At 41.5% G+C, this 23,298-nt stretch overlaps 1 long non-coding RNA gene across 2 annotated transcripts in view; it reads right to left on the bottom strand.

Annotated features, from left to right (window-relative positions):
• Nucleotides 1-23,298, bottom strand: part of LOC114681577 — a 338,811-nt gene that overhangs the window by 46,754 nt on the left and 268,759 nt on the right. The window lies entirely within an intron of this gene.

Below are 23,298 nucleotides of genomic sequence, written 5' to 3'. Positions count from 1 at the left end.
TCGAGACTCAGCCTAGCTACAGGCGAGCATCCATCCTTCAGGAATGGATCTGAAGGCTCAGCTGGGAAAGTACTTGCTCACAAATACATAGGCTTAGTTTGGATCCCCAATATCCACATAAAAAGCTGTGCCTGTAATCCTAGCCCTGGGGAGACAGACAGGAAAATCCCGGGGGTTTCTGGTCACCCAGTCTAGCTGAATCAGTGAAGTCCAGGTTCAGTTAGAGACCTCATCCCAAAGATAAGGTAGAGGTCAATAGAAGAAGATACCCAACATTGACCTCTGACTGGCATGAACATGCCCACATTTGTGCACAGGCACCCATCCAGAAAAATATTCACATACATGAACACACACACACACACACACACACACACACACACACACACACACACACACACCACACAAAGAGAATTGAGCCCCATAATCTAACCACCTATTCTGCTCCCATCTCTTAAACGTTCCAACACTTTTCAACTGGGGGCATGAAACCTTAAGGGAACAAATAAGTCCTGAGCCCTAACACACTGTACTTCCTGGTGTCCATTTTTGATAGATCCAGTTCTAACTCCAGACCTGGTGTTCTTTCTGGCCAACTGTGGCTGATGTAATTAGAAATATATTTTAATATTGCTAAAAAGATTTTTTTCCCTAAGTCTATAAAATCTGTGTGCTGGGGTCTCTGAAGAGATTCTGATGAATCTGGTCCAGTGGACTAAGAAAAGCCAGTGCACATTTGTGTGGGTTCCACAAGTGATTGGGTGCAGAGCACTGGGGAAAATGTTGTCCGGGCCTTCCCGCCACTCTACTCCAGGACTTAGAGAACTTCACAGTGAAGGAAATACCACTGTAAATCAAGGCTTCGACGTCACTCTCAGCCCCAGCACTCTGGACCTTGGGATCTCCATGAACCTATGGCTGCATCAGTGCTTCCCAACCCTCAGTAAATGACGGTCATGTGCCCCAGTCTGGACAACTGGCCCTGAATCTCCAGGGAAAGAGTCCAGGAATAGGCACTTACTGGAAGTTTCCATTTCATGGAGTCGCCGATGATCTCAAAGGTCCCTTCTGACTTGGAAATCCTCTGCATCTACGAAATAAGTCAACACTCCAGAACAGTGGCGAACACAGGCAACACTTAGAGAAGGCTCAGCTCTGGGGAGTGGGGCTGGGCGCTGACGCATTGCCAAGACCCGCTGCTGCTCTACTCGGCAGTGTCTTTGTGAAAATAGTAACCCCCTTTTCTTCCCCCTGACTGATTTATGTGACAGTTGGAAAGCAGCTTCCAGAACAGCATGTTCCTCCCCTCAGACGATTAGCATAAACGTGCGCATGGGCTCCCGGCTCCCACGTCTCTGTGTACACTAGGCTTAAGGGGCCTTGAAAGCCGCAGGCCAGCTGAAGAAAAACCAGAGAGAGGAAGTGTTGTTAGAGACACAAGAATGAAAAGGGGAAAAGGACAGGAGGTTGCTAAGAGACAATGTCAAGCTGGGCCATGGGATTAACAGCAGAAATCAAAGCAAGAACTTAATGGTATATTCTTGCAGGAGCAGCCTTCTCCAGGCACAACGGGGAGAGGGTGATTACCCAAGTAATTCCACTCCAAATCAGGCGGAAAGGGCCCCCTTTCCTTCTTGGCCAGATGAAACGTAAAACTAAGTGATTTAAAAAAAAAAAAAGACTAGCTAATACACCATCCTCTAGCTTAACTGAAGGCTGCCTTGCGATCTTTTCTTTGCTACTGCGTACTGAGAATCACTAATGCTGAAATTATTTGCAACCTGCTGGTTGAGAGTGGTCAAACATTTTCCAAGATGAATTTGGGAAGCTATGGTTTACCAAATGACTATGATGATATTTCATAGCCCTGTGCTTTTGTTTCACACAAATCAGTTCATTGGATTTAAGCAACAGCCTTGTGAATTGGTTATTTGGCCCCCAACCCGGCACCTTTGCAGAAGCCAAGGCATCAAGAGGCTCAGCAATTTGTTCAAAAATGACTCAGCCACTGGGCAATAAGGAACTGGGGTCGGAGTTTCTAGGAACTGGATTTGAATCTTGCTCCTGCCGACACCTCACACTCTGACTCAGTTTTCACATGTGGAAAATAGAGACACAACATACAGAGCTGCTGAGCTTGACGATAATACAATACACATGCTATATGTTCCAAAAGTAACTGTAGATACTACACTCCTCCTCCTCATATCATTATCATCATCACCACCACCACCACCATCATCATCACCATTATCATCATCCTGTTTTTGCATTTAATGCTTAGAATTCTGAGATACACAGCAAGGAATATGCGTTTTAGCTTAATCAAGTGAAAGAGGTTTAAGTATGCAAGAGGCTAGGTAAACGGTGAACCTCTTTAGAGAAATGGAAGATCTTGCTACCATTCTTTAGGCCAAACACCCCCTAGCTACCAAGGCAGCATCCTTTTGGGGTTTATGAAGGGCCAAGAGCAAGAGACTTCATGGGGTCAGGTTCTGTTTTACAGCAGGTGCTTGGTAGAGCAGGAGGAACTGGTGACTTCTGTCTGACTAGCTACCAGAATCCTTTAGGGGCTTGGTCACATGACTTTCTAAGCCCTGGCCCTTGAGTGCCTGAAGCCACAGATCTGTGATGGCTCCTGAGAAACACAAGCAAATGGAAACTTACAGCTAACACTAATCATCAGCCTGCTTCTGAAACTACTAGACTGGACTGGACATGGAGCACAAGCTTTAGATTTTGTCCACAGGCAAAGACAGAGGCAGATGCAGGCCAGTCTCTGAGTCTGAGGCCAGTTCACACAGTGAGTTCAAGATCATCCAGGGCTACATAATAAAAGCCTGTCAAAAACCAAAACAAAGCAAACTAAACAAAGAAAGGGATGAACAAATCCTACCGCCCCCTGGTTGATAAGACTTGGAAAGCCTTCCTATTCATTTACCCCTGGAGGATTCAGAGGAACTGGTGGAATTATGTTTTGATCCAGAGAGACTATCACGGTCTTGTGAAGGTACACAACAATTTTCAGACATCCTGGGCTCCATACTTCACGTTGGCCTGCACTGATGGAAGAAAAGACCTTGAGAAGGGTTTGTGTGAGGGCAGTGCACAGACTTGTATACCAGACAGGCCTGGGTTCAGATCCCAGTGTGGAATTAGGAGGGAGAGAGGACACACTCTAGCTAGGAAAAAGAAAGATATGGAGTATGGAGGCCGTGTACCCACCCTCGAAGGCCATGATATTCAGAGTATTTAATGTCACCGCCATCAGCTACATAATGCAAGTGAAAAAAGCCAGCAGGAGAAATAAAATCCTCAGTTATGGTTTAGTAATTGGCTTATCAAGATCAGCAGCGAAATAAAACGCTCCCCACCAACAAAGTCAACTTTATGAAGAGTGAGCAGAATTTCCCTTCGACCTAGCTCGGAATTCGCTCAGATCTCGTCACCAAATAGAGGTTACGACTTTCATATCGAGCTGGTCTACCGACTAATAAGAAATGGTAAAGGAGCACTATAGACTAAATCTGAATCAAGAATGTAGTGAACAGTATAAATCATTGTTCTATACCCTGTGGAGAGATATGGTCTCCATGGCCGTTTCATAATAACAAGTGAGTGTATTCAAAGAGTGCCACTCTAATTGCAGAAGAATAATAGCTTATAGCACTATATAACAGTATTGTATCTTGGTGAAATAAAAGGGGTGACTATCCCCACTGAATTTCATGCTGCTTACATAATGCATTGCCTGGGGTTCTAACAATATGTCCTAACAATAGTCATCACTTGGAAATGAGTTCTCTTTCTAAAATGTAAAACTCTCCACTGGAATTGGCTCTCAGAAATAAACGATATATAGTAAAATCTGTAGTAAGAAAGAGTAGCTCTAATGTGATATGTACGTTCCTGGTGTCTTCTCCTATTTGGATCATCGTCTACTCTCTACGACTAATCAGAAATACAACACTATTTCTCGATAAACCACTCTTTTTAAAATATATTTCTATATGTGTGAAGCTTACACATACAAAGGCATGGGGAAAATCATCAATGTATCATGAGTTGTTGTTTTCCTTTTTATGAATTACTTTTTGAGAAGGATCTATTCAACATGAAATAAGTCCATACTTAGAAAGAACCTGATATTACAATATTAAGAATGGAGATGAGCAAAATAGTGTATATTGTCGTCCTCGAGGCAAAATTCTTTGCCTAAGACACACAGAGCCAATAAGGAATCCACTTTGTGAAAAAAGTACTACTATGAACTAAGACAATCATCCAAGCGTTATATATATATGGTTAATAAAATATCACCAAATCTCTTCTCAACACTTTATAGAGGCAATAATTCCTAGAATTATTTCTGTCTACGCGTGTAGGCCTCATAGCGTCACACGAAAGTATTCATTGTAGAACACCTCACCACTCAAGACTGCACTTATATGTTATTGGCGTTAATTATCTGGCCCCCATACGTCATACAATTGAAAGCAATTCTTCCTATAATGTGCATATGAAAAGTAACCTTTAGCAAATGTTCTAATCTTACTCATATGCAGATGAATGACATCAGGAAGCCCTATCAGTTTGGTGTGATTTATAAATATTTACCTAAGAAATAAAATTTATGTTCACCACACTCTCTTTGGAAAAACAATCTACATGAATATCAATGTATCAAATTGAATTACACAAAATCATGTTTAATTATGATAAGTATTAATTTTGACAACAGATAAGAAACATAATAATTAAAAATAGTGCAAGTCTTATGCCAGATAATTTAGGAATAACTATATCACAGGTCCAAATCACTGTATAATTTTCTGTATAATTTAGATTTCAGCGATATACAATCTTGAGCCTGTTGTAGGCTTTTATATAATATTTTTGGTTGCTATATAGTTGAGATTTTAATAGAATATCAATATAGATTGTTTAACCCCAAATTTCAGCTCCCATGTTTCTGAAATTACAATAAATATCAATAAAAACTTGTGTTCACATTTCTGCAGCTTTGGAATGTTGCGGTATTCATTTTAAAAACTGCGTGTTGGTGTAGTCTGCATTTTTCCAGTTACTGCACTACAGAAAAATATTCAAAAAAACATTCTCACTGAAAAATAAAGCAAATTAGTTTTAAGGAAAATGAGACAGAATTCAATCAAATTGAAGTATATATGGAAACAAAAATGGACTCGTTATGTGAAGTCATGAGAAGCCTGTTATGTGGGGCAGACTAGATCCAACGGATCCCATCAGATATAGGACAACACACACAAGGCAAACAAACTTCCCCTCATCACATGAGCTCTGGAAACTTCAAAATCCTCCTATGATCTCAAATGAGGATGATCAACTGTGGACAAACCACAACTCTCTTCACCATATTGCTCTTCTCAATGTTGTAGGGCATAAAATAATTCAAGGCTAAAGTTGACTGTAAGGAATCGACAAAGCGACAGCAGCGCCCATTCCATTGAATAAGTGGCATGGCCATTATAGATTAGAAAGCCCACTGTTCTTTATTTATTCTCTGACCATTCGCAATAAATCTTATAAACGGTCAATTAGGTATAGTTGATAAGGTAATTATTTACTCTAATATGCTATGTATACCAATGATGTGAAACAAAAGCTTTTCTTTGAAGGTTGATAACGTCTCATTGCAAAACAGCTGCTTGTTTTCTTTCGCATCTCAATAGCAGATATTATACAATGATTGCAGCGCTTGGATCTTAGCCCCAGCTGTTTACTGCTCTCCGAGTGTGTGCAGGGATGACCTCCGCCTCGCTCACTCTCTCTCTTTTGAGTGGTTCCAATAACTATCTTTCAAATCTTTCATTTAAAAACCATACCATGGTTCATTCATTGTATAGTACATTCCATCTTTTTTGCGAGCCTAGAAACTAAGCTAAGCCAAAGGTATGAGTGTCCACTCGGGCTCTTCTTCTGTTCTCAGGGAGGGTGCTTCCCTACTGAGGAAGCAGGCTCGATGATAGTCACATATCAGTGTTGTAACAGATTATCTCACGATGAGTGTCATGTCATTCTAGTGTGAAAATCCTCGGTACTCTCTTGTGGCTAGGCGGAACTACTGTCTTGGTGGATCAGTGCATTCTATACAAAATGTATGGATCACAAATCTAAGCTCACTCACATTCGTGAATCTAGACAACCAGAAACAAATGGTAGAGAAGAGGACTGCCAAGGAGGTCTCACGTTAGGGATTGTAGCATTTTGCCAATAGGAATTGTATTGCATATATTTCTTATTTAGGAAAGAAAAATTAGCCTGAATTATTAAATTACTAATGAGCCTGAGAATCTTAGTGTGGAGATTTTATTCAATACTGCTCTACAGAAAGATATAGAATACATTTCTGTATGTCAGGAATGGAACCTACGACATAAGAGAATAAATGTCTTCATATGGTTTCAGGCTGTAGGAGGATGCGCTTGTGAATAAGCATTATTTCTATAATTTTGTCTATTTGCTATGACAGAAATTCGGACGACCCAGCCCAGTGTGTATTCTTAGAATACATTAAAACACTAAAACTAGTGGTCGGTAGCCATATCTCTAGGGCCTTGATGTTAGGATACTGTGTAAAGCTAGGTTTCCAATAACACCTGTAAGTAATGATACTTCATTATTTTATATTATAAAGAGACCAAGTGGAAATTGCTGTGGTGCAAGCATTATCTCAGAGAGATGAGTCTAAAGGCCACTGTCTCATGGTGTGTTGTTGGCCAGCACACCCCTTGCACATCCGGACTCCCGTTTGCAATTTTTTCAACTTGAGAAAATTTCTAATTTGATTTTTTACATGAACAATACAGTTATTATGTCATTAATTAATACAGAATGTCGAGTAGTTATCCAAAAGTTAATAGGGCAACACTTCCTAGATCCACACAGTTTCTCAACTTCTCTCGTGGCCATTACTTTAACCCCTCTATATCGAGAGGATCAATATAGAAAGACTTTTCTGATCCTTGACTTCTATTTCAGTGATCCCTTAAATTGAGGCATTAATGTTTAATATGTGCGACTAGAACAACATCTCGCATGAAGGAAATGTTTGGATATTTAGCTGGAACATAGCTATAACATGGCAAATAAAATAACTCCTTTTTTGCGGCAGTCCCCAAGTATGCTATTCGGTTTGTCATGGCCTTCATGTGGCACTAAAGTCACATAAATCAGCATAACAACGCGCTTTACACCACGTGAACTGGCCTAAAAGAAAACGATCTAAAATGCCTCTAGGACGATCCTCTCATCCCTATGTGAATGGCGTCTCTCTCGCAGTGCCATTTTTACTTGATTGAGTTCTATGTGGCTGCATTAGCTATAGTACAAGAGCTCGCCTTATTAATATATCTTCGCGGTGTAGCTTCCAAATTTTAGCCTTGCGGATATTGAATTGCTGGAATAGAGTACAGTGACTTATTTGACAGGGAGTATGGGATGAGAACGATAGAAATAATTGGCGTTCCTCCTTCAATACCAGGAAATATATCACCCATGGTGCATCTAATAGTAACTCTCGCTGGAATTCTAAGGATCTTATGTCCACGCTGATGTATCAAATGTGAGCCTCAAACTAGAGGTAGAACCACGTACGCACCTATGACTTTCAGGAGACAGTTTTATCTATTTCACTGGACTACCTTGTACAGATTTGGAACAATGAGACGGGACAGGTCGAATCCAGGCCTGGGTAGACCACACCAAAGACCTCACATTACTCGGACGCGCGATAAGATGGAGGGTCTGTGTGTATATGGATACACCATGAAGCCACTGAGAAGAGAGTTGGCACTGATATGACAGTTTCTTGGGTTGTCAAAATGATAGATCTCGAATTTTCTTAGGCTACTCGGCAATACCCTATGGGCTAACTATCCACGATCGCGTATAGAAGATAAAAGCGATACAAGATATACACAGCTAAAATAGATTGGCACTTCAGGTGGGCTTAAAAAAGAGAAGTTGGACCGCACCTCTATCAGAAGGTTTCTTTGTATCTTTGACTAATCAAGTCACCTCTCAAACCTGTTTCTCCTGGTCCTACTCAGGCTAAGGGAGTCGTAAGAGGCAAGAGGGTAATAGCAGTGAAAATGTCAAATTCATATGAGGCATTAGAAGTATAACTTGGTTGAAAGTTCCTCGTCCCAACAGAAACTCATATTGTTGCTTATTCCTTCTAGGGCATGGGGTCTCAGCGGAAAGCACGAAATACAGATGTTGAAAGTGGCTCGACATAAGGTAGACATGAACTCGAGAATAAATTTTCTGCGGTAATACACACCCCTTTTATTAAAAAGTTAGCTCATGAAGAGCCATTGTTGCTGTCTGAGACCGTATATTCGGAATACAAGTGTAAGACTCATAGGTCAATGGGACGAGTATCTAGTTCAGCTGGAATTTGTCCTCATACCACTCTGATATAAATAACCTATTTTCACTCAATGCAAGTGGAGTAACATGCTTACAGTAAACCCTTGTTTATTAACTACTTTCCTGTGTTTAGTTCTCAAGTTTAAAGAAGATGTATATAGACATAAAATAAATGGAGTATGTTGAGAGACTTCCTTGGCTTTATGTATTAGTTGCCTGCCACCCACACAAGATTGGCTGCTGGCAATTATATGATTCTGCCAGTGTCAACCCTTCTTACTGGCGCTAAACCCCACCCTCTTCCTTGCCTGGGGAATTTTTCTTGGGACACTTCGAGCCGTGGTACTCATTTTGATTGAAGTGCTTGAAGTATCTCCAGTATAGAAGAGGACACCTCCCACATGACCAAGGAAACTGCCAGAAACTGCAGTAATTCAGGCAATCCAAACTCCTGCCAAATTGCTCAAGAAACCAGACATGGTGCCCCAATAAGTGCAAGAGCACTGAAATTTGGAGACTACTTTGGTCTAGAGTCGAAGCCAAAAAGTACCTCCTGAGGGAGTAGACTCGTTCATTGGTGCCGTCTTCACAGAGACTCTCATATCTAAGTGCCTGGGGTTAGTAGGAGATCTGACAAATACGTAAGGAAAAGGAGCACAGACGTGCCTCATCTCTGTTTGACAAGAGAGTAAATGAGTGGCTCTTAAGGAATAATGAGGCTAAAACTTATCAGAAAAATGAAGTTTAGATAAGCTCTTGTCATGCCTAGGTCTTTAACTGACTCTCTCCCCACAGAAAATGTATTCAATGGGTTGAGGCCTAGGGTTATGACACCTCCCGTTTTAAAGCTCCTAAAGTCTGACCCCAGGAGTATCGCAGTGTGTAGTGTACGAAAACAACAACTAGTTCTAGAAGACTTCCCTATGCTTTCCAATATAGAACATATCAGATCATTCTCAAACGAGTGGCTGAATTGGGCGCACCAACATTGTGAGAATCAATTCAGTATCCTAGTTTGAATTCAATGACTATAAGTGATATAAAATCAATAGAAGAATCTCTCTGGGGTTGTAGGTCAGGACCTGGAGCCGACACGAGAGTTAACAAAGATTACAGTGAGATGCTGGGTGACAAGGCAGGGAGATGATTAGTTCTCTCCACTTCTTCAGCACAGTAGGCACCTGGTGCTGTGAAATTCATGTAGATTCGCTCTCTGGGCATAACCTAGGCTCGCCTTGTTTGGGGCTCAAGAACGCTCGGATGTCACCAGGCCGATTACAGTGTGGGGAAGTAACACTATCAGGCCTTGCAAAGGAAAAGCGGACTTATCTCTATGGGTTTATGAATCGTCAGTATTAGAATGAGTGCTATCATACATGAAGTTAGTCGTTGAAACATATTAATAAATGTAGATGGTTCCATAGTGATTTAGATAATATAGATACTATGGTTTATGTTCTGTCTATGTTGTTGCTCATATTGCTTTGAGAGTTTTGGAATCATTTAGTGGTCCTACATTTCTTAAATGCTCTATCCCTCAAAGACAAATTTATTAAAGACGTCAGCAGGCGGTCTCATGCATGTGCTCCTCCATCTCACTCTCCTTCTTTCCCCATGTCTACTGGCATTTCGTCGATCCCACTTGGATAGTACGTCCCCATCAAAACTACCTCTTCAATTTCGTTGTGTGTACTTGTTTCTGAGTTTTTCTAATATCCTGTCTATTTTATTTAAGACCTGTCACTTGTGGAAACGTGTGATGATAAAGATCTTAAATAAGGACTTAGTAAGATCTGAGTGTAGTATAGTCAGAATGTCCCCAGCTACCTGGTAAGTTCGCTGTGGCTTTATTTTAGTGGGCCAGAGGATTTCAGGAGTTCGTGGGTTGTGGACAGGGGCTCGCCCTCTCTCCATCCCACTAAACGCCTCGGTAGCTTCATTCAGCTTAGATCAAGGGTAAGTTCCAGGGGTAGGCTAGCTTTCACCTTCATTTTGCGTGGGTGTTGGTCGGTTTCGGTATGGGAAACGTAATTTTGACTCCTTTACATGAGAGTTCTATTTCCTTGGACTCGTCTTGAGGAGGGTAGCAGCGCTAAGCAAGAGGCCGAAGCACAAACTCCAAGATGCGCAGATCTGCGATAAAGCAGCTAACCTTTGTGGTATTTCTTACCTGATGCTGGAGTCCTAACAACACTACTCGTCCCTTCTAGAGAAGTCGTCCGACCGCTGGCAGACTTGCTCTGCAGAACATGCATAAAATAGCTCTGACAGAGCATGTAATTGCTTTCAAAAGAGAACCAAGGACATAAAGAGGTGGTCAAGCCAAGGCAAAGCAATGGTAAGGTCATGCCGTGAAGGACGGCCTCTGCTAAGGACCTAGTCCAGATAGGGACCCTAGCCCTTAATGCTCCTAATGACAAGAAAAATATGCAGGTTCGCATGAAATATTCAGGCAAATGGGATGAAAGGAGCAGCAAGATGCACGGCCTGGTATCTCTTGTGCCGTTGTGTCATTCCCCTTGACAGTGAGGCTTTTCTTCACTCTTTTAAATCTTTCTAAGTATCACTGCCCCGAACCCTACCCCTTGTGTTCAGTAATTGTTTGAGCAAGATCAGCTGGAGAGGAGGCTTTCACACTCATGACTCATAAACAGTGCGTATCTAAATATCTATAAAAGTCGGTTAGTTGCCTGAAATGTCTCGGCCTTGCTTTCGTACTGCTATTCTTTCTTTCTCTTCTTTCATTTTTATTTTCATTAATCTTACTGTGTTTTCTTTATTCGTGTCTTTCTTAAGTCTTTCTTTCCTTTCTTTCCTTTCTGTTATGTTTTTTCACTTTTGCTACAATTGTCTGTTTCGACCAAGGCCTTCCCCACCTTCATGCCAAAGTTTTATTTCTCTTCTTAAACTTCTCTTGACGCAGTGTGAAGTGAAAATTCAACCTGCAAGGACATTACATTTGAAAAAAACTAGCGGCACACTGAACAAGCTGGTTGCTGGCACATCCTACCACTCTTTTGAGTTAGATAAACGACTTGTGTTGATGCTGGTGAGGCCGTATCAGGATTTCACAGCCCAGCTTGCTCTTCTGTGCTCTTTATGTATATACCAAATTACTCGGCTCTTTCTTTCTTCATCTCTTGAGAGACAAAGTTGCCACTGGTCTTCGATAGCGTCCTTCTGGCGGAACACAGGTTTTCACAAATCTTCAAACTACTAACATTTTGCAGCCTCTGTTGCAGTACGGTGATAGTGAGTTTGGCTTTATCCATCTCTATGTGAGCTCCTAGGAGTAAATAGCGGGATGCATGGCCTCCTCACAAATCAAGAGAGCACCTTCCTGATAACCCACAGCTGATTTGGTCTCTGCCTTCCAATTCTTCGCCGTTCGAATTAGTTACCATCGCCAAATTCAAGTTTAAGACCTCATATTTAACTCATGTTATCTTCTCAAAAATCGCGAGTGAGGAAGCGCCTGAAGATCTGACATTTAGAAAGGAGCTTCAAAGGCAATGCTAGCTTAGTTTTGCACTATTAGCCTAGCCCAGGACTGGAGATTGTGTTAAAAGCATCTTTTAGTTTTATTGCCCATCCAAACACTCTTAATTAACTTGGTCAAGATATGCTGTCATTTAGTGAAAGACACTTATCAACTGTGTTCTGGCTTTTAAGGATAAGTCCAAGATGTACCTTTTTCTTACGTCAGTGGTCTATAAATACAAAAATTACGACTCCCAATCTTAGTTTCGTAGAGTTAGTAGAAGATATCTTTTGTATAATATGACTCTGAAGGGTTCTATGTGGGCGGTTAATTCACGCCTGATATCGCACAAATTCTTCTTGGTGATAGCCACAAAGTGTCATCACAAGTATTTTGTTGTTTTGCCACATTTGTGGCTGACTATTATTCAGTTGATCAAGTAGCTTATTGATTGTTTGAGCGCTAACGCCTCTGAATGTGTAGATATTCTAAGGCTGAAACCATCTATACAGAATGGCGTAAAGGTGTGATGTATACTCATGAGAAGGTTATATATAGGGAGATATTTGCAGAATCACAGGAGACATTTCAGAATTCCTGAGTTTTTCATCTGAGGCACGCAATGTGCTCCCAACCTGTGTGCATGACTAAACATGTAGAGGACAGTAGTTTGTCTCTTTATTCAAAACTTACTTCCATTAATAATTCTTCTATTGCCAAGTTACATGTATATTTACATTGACTATTGCGCGGGTTGCAGGGTCACTGGATGTTTTAATAATGGATACATTATTTTGTCCATTTATATCATTGTAGGTTAAAATAAAGTACGCTAGAAAATATTGTACACTTAAATTTTGAGCGCTTCCTACCAATATTCAGTGTGTAATTATCTGTGGACTTAGTGACACTGTTAGTGCTATAGCTGTTTTCATCTATTTTCTCGCTATGGCCATAATAAGGAGAAACCTGTATTAGTTGTCAATAAAAAAATTATGTCTCTGATAATTGTAGGTAGACTTAAATAGGACTTGACAAAGTATCTCTGTGGGTACTACTGTCACCAATAATTTGGACTCCTTTCTATGGGTTTCAAAGTTCATTTGTTTAAAAAAATAGAAATAGTGTCTTTTTAACATTCCACAGCCATTAGGTATCTACTCTATACAAACCAGTATGCAAGATGCTTCTTCCTGCAGGTACAACCTAAGTTAATCAGGAAGGACCAGAAACCTAGAACAAGCTGCCCAGTATAAAAGGTTGAGTGCATAGAAGACTCGTGATATAGTTGATACTTTTGAAGGGAGAGCTGAATGAATGTCAGAGAAGAGGATCCAAGGTCATACCCTTCCTCTCTCAATTCTACCTCTGTGTGAGTGTTGATTCCACCTTTTCCTAACCTTTTCCTCCTGTGGACATAGCTAGAGGCAAGTTGGAGGTAGTTTCCAGGGATGTCTTGAGTAGGAACTCCAAACAGCACTCTCACTCATTGGCTGTGTTGATCCTGTGAGGATCCGTGGTACCAATCACAGGTGGAATATGGTGATGGGTCAATCAAGCCAACCAGGTTGTATCCTGTGTTCAATCACCTAAACAAACAGGTTGGTTAAGTTGATGGTGAACCCACATTAAAACCAAGTAACTAAAGCCAGGGAAAGTGCATTTCCAACCCAAAGGGGGCTATTTTTGAATTATGGAGATCTGCTTACGACATAGAGAGACAGGTTCACAAGGCCCGCGTTACTGTTTTATCTAGGGAGAAATTATGGACGTCTTGGCTGAAAGTAAAGACTGTGTGACACTGGCATTGAAGCTTCCGAACAGAAGGAAAATGTAACAGGAGATTAAAAAAAGAAAGATGCTGTTTGTTTGGGGTGTGCGTGTGCGTGTGTGCGTGTGTGTGTGTGTGTGCGCGCGCGCGCGCGCACGCGTGCCTGCGTGCGTGCGTGCATGTGTGTGTGTGTGTGTGTGTGTGTGCGCGCACGCGTGCCTGCGTGCGTGCGTGCGTGCGTGTGTGTGTGTGTGTGTGTGTGTGTGTGTGTGTGTGTTGTATGAGAATAATGAGCCTCAGACATGAACCTTCCTTTAAAACGATAGTTCTCAACCTGTGGGTCACGACCCCTTAGGGGGCTCAAATAATTCTTTCACAGGGGTCACCTAAGACCATTGGAAAACACAAATCTTTACATTACTATTCATAACAGTAGCAAAATTACAGTTAGAAAGTAGCCAAGAGAATAATTTTATGCTTGGGGTCAACACAGCTTGAGGAACTGCATTAAATGGTGGCAACATTAGGAAGGCTGAAAACCGCTGCTCTGAAGGCACTTTGTCCATGATGTCTGTTCAGGATCCCAACATTCGCACGCAGTCGCTGCTGCGAGGAGTGAGCTTGACCTCTGCACCTCTGACTTTTGCGCTGCTGTCACGAAAATGCCAGACAGAAACAACTTGGCAGAGGAAGAGTTTGCTTTGGATGACTGCTTCCGAGGTTCTCTGGCTATGGTGGTGGGGAAGGCATGGCTGTAGGAGTGTGTGGCAGAGGCTTGTCACACAAGAGGTCAGGTAACACAGAGTAGTGTAGCTGAGAACTAGGGGCCAGGCTCCAACCTGCAGAGATGCACTTCCCTGATCCACTCCTGCCAGCCAGGCCCCACCTCCGAAGGGCTCTAGGACTTCCCAAAACAGCACCATGGACTGGGAACACCTCACACATGAACCTGTCTGGAACAGTTTATATCCAAGCTCTAACAATGTCTTATCACCTCTGGAACACCGCTGCTAACAATTTATTGAGTTCTAACAGTGCAGAACAGAATTAAAACCAGTTCTGGTCTGCTAGACAAATGGAGCATCTCACTAATATACTAATATTATCTGATCATGCCCTGCAGAGAAACAGAAAAATTTTTGTGCTCTCTCTCTCTCTCTCTCTCTCTCTCTCTCTCTCTCTCTCTCTCTCTCTCTCTCTGTGTGTGTGTGTGTGTGTGTGTGTGTGTGTGTGTGTGTGTGTGTGTGTGTGTGAAAAAGAGACTTTTGGTCCCTCCACAGGAAATGTGTTTTCTCTTTGTTTGGGGTTGGGTTCTCCATTTCCAGCTTCATGCTTTAAAGCTGTCAACTCAACACTCACCTTCCTCCATCTCCATGAACACAGACTCTTTCCCACAAGAGTCACATTTGGACACATTTCTTTAGGATGGAGAATACTGGGCTTCAGGACCAGGTGAAACTGCAGATACTGAATAGATCTTGGAGTGGCTGATAAGCCCACCCACTTCTTGGAAGCCCACTGGATATGTTGAAATACATACATGTATCTATTCTCACTTCCTGAAGAGATGTTTGGAAACATTTGTTAACTTCCTGTATTTCTGGAATGATAAATCGTGAGTTTTTAACTCTTCTGTTTTCTTTCTGGCTATTCCATCAGTACAAAGAGATGAGACTCTAACCTTTCAGCCAGGATGCTGGGGTCCCATCTCAGCTACTAGGGCAGAAAGAGTGAGGTTTTGCTGCGCATGTATGAAATATCATAAAAATAAGAGTCGTTTTGTGACTAGGAAGCTCTCGTTTTTGGAAAAGGGTGGGAATAAGGGTTGTTTACAAGGTAACTCAGGGCTAGTGTGTACTGCACCCAGTCATTGTGTTCTTGGACCCCTTGGAACTTACGTTTCCATTACGTCACCTTCACTGTGCTTCATGGAAGTCACAAACAGGTGGGCACCAGAGGCTGACTTAACATCAATAACGTGCTAATGTTGGACAAATCTGGGGAGTTTTCTTTACATTAATCCTCATGACACAGGGTGCAGGTTTTCTGATGTGGGGCACATTGATACTTTCTACAGATCACTGGAAGTTAGGTCTCTCATATGTTCAGTGTCTCGGAAATGGAGCTATAGAGAGATGTTCTTAAAAAGGGGTGAGTAGTAGTTGGGGAACATGTTTTCTTTCCTGGAAGCTTTCATGTTTAATTAAATCTGTGAATTCCACATTTTTCCCCTTCTTATTTTAAATCCCAGCCAACTGGGGCCTTGCCTTTCTGGCCCAGACAACAACCTACATGTCTAGCTTTGCAGGTAATGGTGGTGATTCATTGTTGTAACCGAGGGAGGGAAGAAGCACACAGAGGGCCTCTTCTCTCTCAGCAGAGCAGAGTGTCATTTTTGGAACAGCCAGTAACTTCTAGTTAAACATTGCCAGGTTTATTTTAAAGGGACATTCCAATGGCTTTGTTTGTGTGCATTTTTGATTTTTATGTTTGAAGTTATTTCAGAGCAAAGAAAAAAAGAAGTTAATGATTCATACACGTAACCAAGTGTGGGGTTGTAATTATTTGCCTAGGTAAAACACCAGTAACCATGAGATCAGAATACCCCCATTCTGTTTGATTTTAGGCATTAAAAACAGACAGAGCTTTTAGAGATAAAATCCTTAGTTATTTTTTTGTTATAACTCTATTATTTTTCTTATTCTATAATGTATGAATTCTTTTCTACAATGTGATCCACAACATTGCCTTGATGATTTGAGTATCCAGAAAACAAGTAATTTGGTTTTTATCCTGAGGTGAAAGAGGAAATAATTTGGCTTTCAATGAATAATACATTTATCTCCATAATTAAACACTGGGCCAAGTGAATCAGATTATTAGTAAATCCTAAAATATTAGGCAAGGAATTCAGGATTCAGAGTTCTCTGCCTTGTTACTACCCCGTGGCCTTTGAACATGCTGTTCCCCTGCCAACACCTCCCTGTCCACTCCCTTTTCTCTGAGTATCTCCTACTCATCATTTCTCAATTTAGTATCATGTCCCGGAGACTGCCTGGCGAGTTTAGTCCTCATGGAGTACTCTCATTTTTCTTACAAAAAAATTCTAATTCATCACATCTGGTCAACATTTATGGTCTGTGTCGAGGCAGTTATCGTGAGGTGAAGATGGCTGGAACGTCAAGTGTCTGCATTTATAAAGACTCTGTTGATATTAATTAATCCATTTAACTGATATTCCACTCCATCTTGGTGCAAGGCAGAAGTGGAAAATGATTCTTGCTTAAAACCCACGTAAACCTTAGAGGTTAAGGAGTCCAACCTCTGTCTCCAGACAAGGTCTATCACCTCTGTCTCCAGATGAGGTCTATCTTGCTTTATGATTAGCTAAAACTTCCATCCCATAAAGGGTGCTGATGACCTCTGCAAGTGTATTATGCCACTTCAACACTGCTTCTAATGCAGACTCAAGAAACTGTCAGTACACATAGGTGATTGTGATTACCCCATGATCCTCCTCTTAATCCCTCCCTGTGTTTGCCTCCATGGTGAGCGGGTGAGTGATGAGTTCAGACTGGAATCTGCTAACTTCCTAGGTTGCTATGCAACTCCAAGGTTAGACCACTTCAATGGTTAATCTTGATTATCAATTTGATTGGATTCATGGATTAGTGAAGCATATTTCTAGGGTGTGTCTGAGAGTGTTTCCAGAGAAACTAAAGGGAAGAAGACCTGCTCTGAATGTGAGAAATGAGAGTTGTGGGGAGTCCCGTCCTAAGTTTTGGGGCCCTTACAGACTAAAGACAGACAGAAAGAGACATCCCACTCACGCAAGCATGCAATCTTCCTCTCTATGTGTCTCCGTCTCTCTCTGTCTCTGGTCTCTCTCTCTCCTGAGTCTCTCTCTGTCTCTTCTCTCTAATGTGTCTCTGTCTCTCTCTGTCTCTGGTCTCTGTCTCTCTCTCCTCTCCTCTCTCTCTCTCTCTCCCCCCATCTCCTCTCCCTCCCCCTCTCCTCTGTTTTTTGTGTGTTGTTGTTTTTTGTCTTCCTATGAAATCTCTGAAACTGTGGCACATAATGAAGCTTTCCTTTGTTAAGTTGCTTTGTTCAGGTGTTTTGCACAACAGTGGCATAGATAGCTAAGTTCTTAAAGGCATGGCAGCCCTTGCCTGGATCTTCTAGAACCCAGTTGAGTGAACTGTCTGTCTTCACCGCACACAGTGTTTCATAACTGAATATGGAGGGCACACACAAAAAAAAATCATCAACAATAAAGGGTTTCTGAACGCACAATGACAAAGGGTTAATTAGAATCAAACATAATGAACCTGAAATGTTTCTGGTGAGTCTCACCCTTGGTGTCCTATGATGTCACTGCAGCCTTGGTTTTGAACTCACACATCCATCATGCCACAACAAGAATGCCAGCACACTCAGATTCCAGACTATTGTACGTTATAAACTGCAGTGGGATATATGTGTGTGTGTGTGTGTGTGTGTGTGTATGTATGTATTCTCTGCTCCGTGGAAATATAATGATTTCATTTTGGAAAAGCCAAGATTTTCAAACATGTTCCATTGTCATGCCTTAGCATGTAAATATTAATGATCTATCCTTGGATTGCATTATACTAGAATGTTTGCTACTAAATAACACTGTTTGTGTTGCTGAATGAAATATCACTAAAAACAAACAAACAAACTAAAACGTTCAGTGAATTTTGCCTTGAGATTAAGACAGCCTGATTCCAAAGCGAGTTCCAGAAAGTACAAAGCTACACAGAGAAACCTGTCTTGAAAGAAGACGAAGGAGAAGGAGGAGGAGGAGGGAGGAGGAGGAGGAGGAGAAGAAGAAGGAGAAGAAGAAATCTGCTAATGTTGATGATCACAAAATCAAAATAGTAATCAACTCTGAAAAGTACTGATATTCTGCATCTTGTACTAGTAAATATTCGTGATATATGTTACAAAATAATTATTTTTATTTTGTTATTATCAGCAAATGTTTTTTATATTCTTATCTTATTACCTACATATACAAGATAATATAGAAAGTTCTCATGGGTAAAGGCCTGAGTGAACATTAAGAAGCCCTATCAGAGAGCACATGAGGTATGTAGCACACAGGGGGCCTTTTGTTACTGCCGACAGAAGAACAAGAGACTGATCATTGGAGGCACGATCTGGCAAGATGCAGGAGTTGAGCAGCATACACTGTGACGTTCGAGGACGAGGCTGGCTGCTATTCAAAGATGAGTTCCAGGTTAGCAAGGCACGCAAATCTAAATAATCACACAGAGAAATCTCCTAATAAGGTTCTCAATCCAATACTGACCAATAAGTTTATGTGGTGAATAACTAAAAAAACATAACTAAGACGTTAAGAATTGTAATGCAAATATCTGTGCTTTCCAATGGTCTTAGGTGACCCCTGTGAAAGAATTATTTGACTCCCCCTCCAAGGGGTCATTGATTCACAGGTTGAGAACCACTGCCCTAAATGATTCTAGAGCCTTTCAAGTTGACAATGGAGATTAACAGGTTCTATGGAGAGGTCCATATAGAAAGAAGCTGAGGCCTTTACTACCAGCTAGGGACAGGATCCTTCAGCCTTGGAGCAGCTCCATTTCTCAGGTACCATTATATTCCTTCTCAGGTCTTTGATGGGATTGAAGACTAGCAGTTACAGTTACAACTTAGTATACATATAATATCTTAGATAGAACATATTAAGTATTAGATTCAGGTTCTTTAGGATAGGACACCTTTTGGAATGATCTTTGTAACATACCATTTACCTATGCTCTCGAGTTCTCTGGATTTTAGTATGTGTTTCTTGCTTGATATTGTTCGCATTGATTGTAGTTCCATCTTATCTAGGTCATTATCCCTCATTACTCCTGGACAATATTTGATAACCATTCCTTTGTACATAATCTTGTATCAAGTTAGAACCTTCTTATTTAGACAAAAAGGGGAGATGTAGTGGGTAGCCATTCCAGCTCTGGTCTGGAAGTTCCAACCCTCACTCAGGCTTCGGTAACTGTCACGCCTACAAGGTGGGGCCAAGGGAGGACCCTGAAGACTGGAGATCTGGATGCACAGCCTCTCTTGTTTTCCTGGACCCTGGACGCTAGAGGTAGACTGAGGAGAGTTCTCCAGAGAACACTGCCGGACTGTGCTGCGTCTTTCCCATAACCCGCAGCCTACCTATCCCTTCATTTGTAAGTTACGCCACTAAATAAACCTCCCTTTTAACTACGTGGAGTGGCCTTAATAATTTCACCAAATCTTGAGCTTGAGGTCTCAGGAAGAAATCAAAATATGTCTGATAGAATTTTCAGTACTTCATACCTTGTCAGTAGCCTCTTCAGACGGCTTCCAGAAATGAACATGGGAATGCACCTCCAACGTAGCACTTGCCTAGAATGCTTAATGTCTTGGTTTCAATACTCAAGGTCAGGAAAAATGGAGAAGGTATTTTATAGGAACTGAGAGATTAGCTCAATAGGTGGATGCTTGGCAGCAGGTTCAAGACCTTGAAGTCTACCCCCAGCCCTTGGGTGGTGGGAACAATGATAATGGTAGCAAAGAAAAGTTGTTTTCATTTGTCTAATATTGATGGAAAGCTCAAACATTGACTATTCTTTACAACTAGACTAATGGGGTGAATTCTTTTCAATTAAAATCCGTTTCTTGGGTCAAGCAATAGTTTCAATAACCCCAGTCACACCAGCAAGCTGGTCTTTATATTTTTCATAATTAATTTGTAGTTCCCAGAATACTCCAGTCAATGGTGGCTTTGTATGCCACACCTGGAATTGGTTTTTTTGCATCATAACCGATGGTTTCTGAGAGCATTAACCCTCAGGGTAGGAGAACTTCAATTCAAGCGCAATATGTATTATGAAGCTTATGAAATTGTTGGTCTCCATACAGCTTTTTAGATCCTTAACGTCTGTCATTCCTCCCTCTTCCCAAGTTCTCTGGCCTTTCCTTTCCTGAGAAGTTTTTTTCAGGCTCCAAACAACTCAAGTGAAGGGCAGGCATGGCGGCGAACAGAGTGAACACCACCTTCACGGGAGACAGTACTGAGCACTTTGTCCGGTAAAAAAGGCAGACGATGCTGGGCTGCATCTACTCCCGGCTTAAAGGACATGTGTGTTGTGGTGCTGCTTCACACCTGGCCCCGTTTTGTGTCATGGAGCACTTGTGCTTCTTGTTTCTATTCTCTGTTTTGCAAAGTTGTTTTTTGTTTGCTCGTGGTTTTCATTTTTGTTGTTGTTGTTGTTTGGTTGGTTGGTTTTTTGGTTTGTTTTTGTTTTTTTGCATTTTTTTAGACTGGCTTTGGTTGGGGCCATCTGATCCTTTGCAGTAGCTAGCCTGTATTAGACTACACATAATATATACTTCAAGGCCAGAGTTGTTCCTTTTATACTTTTCTATTTCCTGTCTTATACTCTTATTATAGAGATAATAAATCTCAAGAGATACACAAGTATTTAAGGCATATAAAAGCCACCTCTGTCCCCTATGATTAATAGTTTGGGTTCCATATCTTTCAAATTCTAATGTTTGTGTTTCCTTTGTATAAGTAAAAAATATATGTAAATTTTTAAATAGATGGTTTTTTGTATAAACAAGATCACTTAATAGTATTCTATAACATTAAAAAAACTCAACAATATAAGGATATTTATTTAACAGCAATAACTTACATTTACTGAGCTAGTTGGATGCAAAATCATCTTCCCTAGTTCTCAAAACAGTGCCATGTGAGGGCTACTGTGAATGTCTCTGCTTTACAGATAGTGATGGGGTCTTTTTTGTTTGTTGTTGGTTGTTTTTGTTTGGTTTTGTTTTTTGGAGACAGGGTTTCTCTGTGTAGCTTTGCGCCTTTCCTAGAACTCGCTCTGTAGACCAGGCTGGCCTCGAACTCACAGAGATCCGCCTGCCTCTGCCTCCACAGTGCTGGGATTAAAGACGTGTGCCACCACCACCCGGCTAAAATGTGTGATCCTCCTGCCTCCGCCTCCTTCAGCAAATCCTACCAGCGTGCGCCCCCACAACCCTTGTGATGGGGTCTTAGAGAGTTCAGTGTCCAGTCTGGTGCCATAGAGCTAGTAAGAGGCGAGCCAGGACTCAGCTTTGAGCGGCTGTACGTTAGAGACAAAACCATCCATCTCTCTATCTAGAACTGTGTCTCTTCAGAGCAGTTCCAAATCCCTCTGATTTACCTGTGCTGCACTCTGTGGGCATTTTTTCCTGCCCTTGAATGGGCATTATCCTTCTTAGTACCCTCCAACCACCTCCCTACGCTGGTTACAGTTTTGCTCTACTGAGGCCTCAGAGCAGCCATAGTCCTTTCTCTCAAGGCATACTTCGCCCTCTTAAATTGTCTGAAGGTAGAGTTAAGAACTCTATACAATTTGGGAGTCGTATTCATGAAATTTGCTGGGCCTCATCTCTTAGAAATAAATACATCTGAAGGGCAATAGTCCCTTCTTTTTCTTTCCTACTCTGTCTTGGACTGTTCATGCCTGACTCAGTTCATTCATGGTCTCCTGCTGAATGTTCCCAGCAATGCTTTGGGCTTGTTCCCATAGCTTTAAATTTTTCTCTTGAGAAAGAAGAAAATCTGTTTGCTCTGTGGCCTGGAATTAGAAGGAGGATGGGAGGAGATCTAGGGGCATAAAGAGGTGAAGCAACTGGACTTGGTTTACAGACTAAGAAGCCAGTGTAGAGTCTCTAAATCCATACCGTGACGTCATGACCAGGGCCACTCCCAGATAGGACCCAGTGGTTATACAGGGAAAAGCACATTTTCTGAGAATAGACCTAAGCCCTCAGGCAGGAGGCGGGCCTTTTGCTTTGTTCTTGGCACAGGGTAGTATGAAGTTTTCCTTTTCTGGGATGCGAAAGGCCATCATGATTTGGGAAGTTGGTAGCTTCCCAACTGGCTTGGTGGCAGGGAACTCTGGGACTTTACAAAACAGGTTGATCTGCAGTTTGCGGAGCTCCAAGTGTCTGGTGATCTCTGATTCTGGAACTTACCAAGCAGTCCTCATAAAGCAACACCAATCATGCAGTGTGTACAGGTAACTGTGCAGTGTTGTCATGGTAACCATGCAATGTTGTCATAGAAGCCGTTAAGACAAGGGAACTAAGCAGAAGTTGTGTCTGGAGGAGAGAATAGACTTGAATAACGAAGGTGAGCTGCAATAAGCCAGTACTGGCTCTCCACAATAACGGAAAGAGAAGGGTTCTGCAGTCATTCCCAGAATCCAAGGGAAACAGCTCTAAATTTGACTTGTAATGTCTGAAATATCGTGTTGCAGAGTGTGTGTCATAAGGACCAGTGGAAGAGTCCTTTTAAGATTGAACTCAGCTCTATTCCTTGTTAGCTGGAATTAGAACCTTGTATAATTAATTTTATATCCCCAGTTTTTCTGTATTTGTTTATTGACTATTCTTTTGGAATGATAAATTTTTATTAAGGTATCTAAACAATAAAAATTTATAAGTGTAAACTGTCTGGACAAATGAGTGGAAACTTTATCAATAGAGAAACATCACTTATGCCAAGACTAAAGCAGATATGTATGATTTTAGCATTAAATATTAGATTTGAAGT

This window comes from Peromyscus leucopus, chromosome 3 (genome assembly GCF_004664715.2).
Source record: "Peromyscus leucopus breed LL Stock chromosome 3, UCI_PerLeu_2.1, whole genome shotgun sequence".
In the NCBI taxonomy this organism is placed as follows: domain Eukaryota; kingdom Metazoa; phylum Chordata; class Mammalia; order Rodentia; family Cricetidae; genus Peromyscus; species Peromyscus leucopus.
The sequence above is the reverse complement of the archived record's forward strand: the minus strand, read 5'-3'. Positions and strand labels throughout refer to the sequence as shown.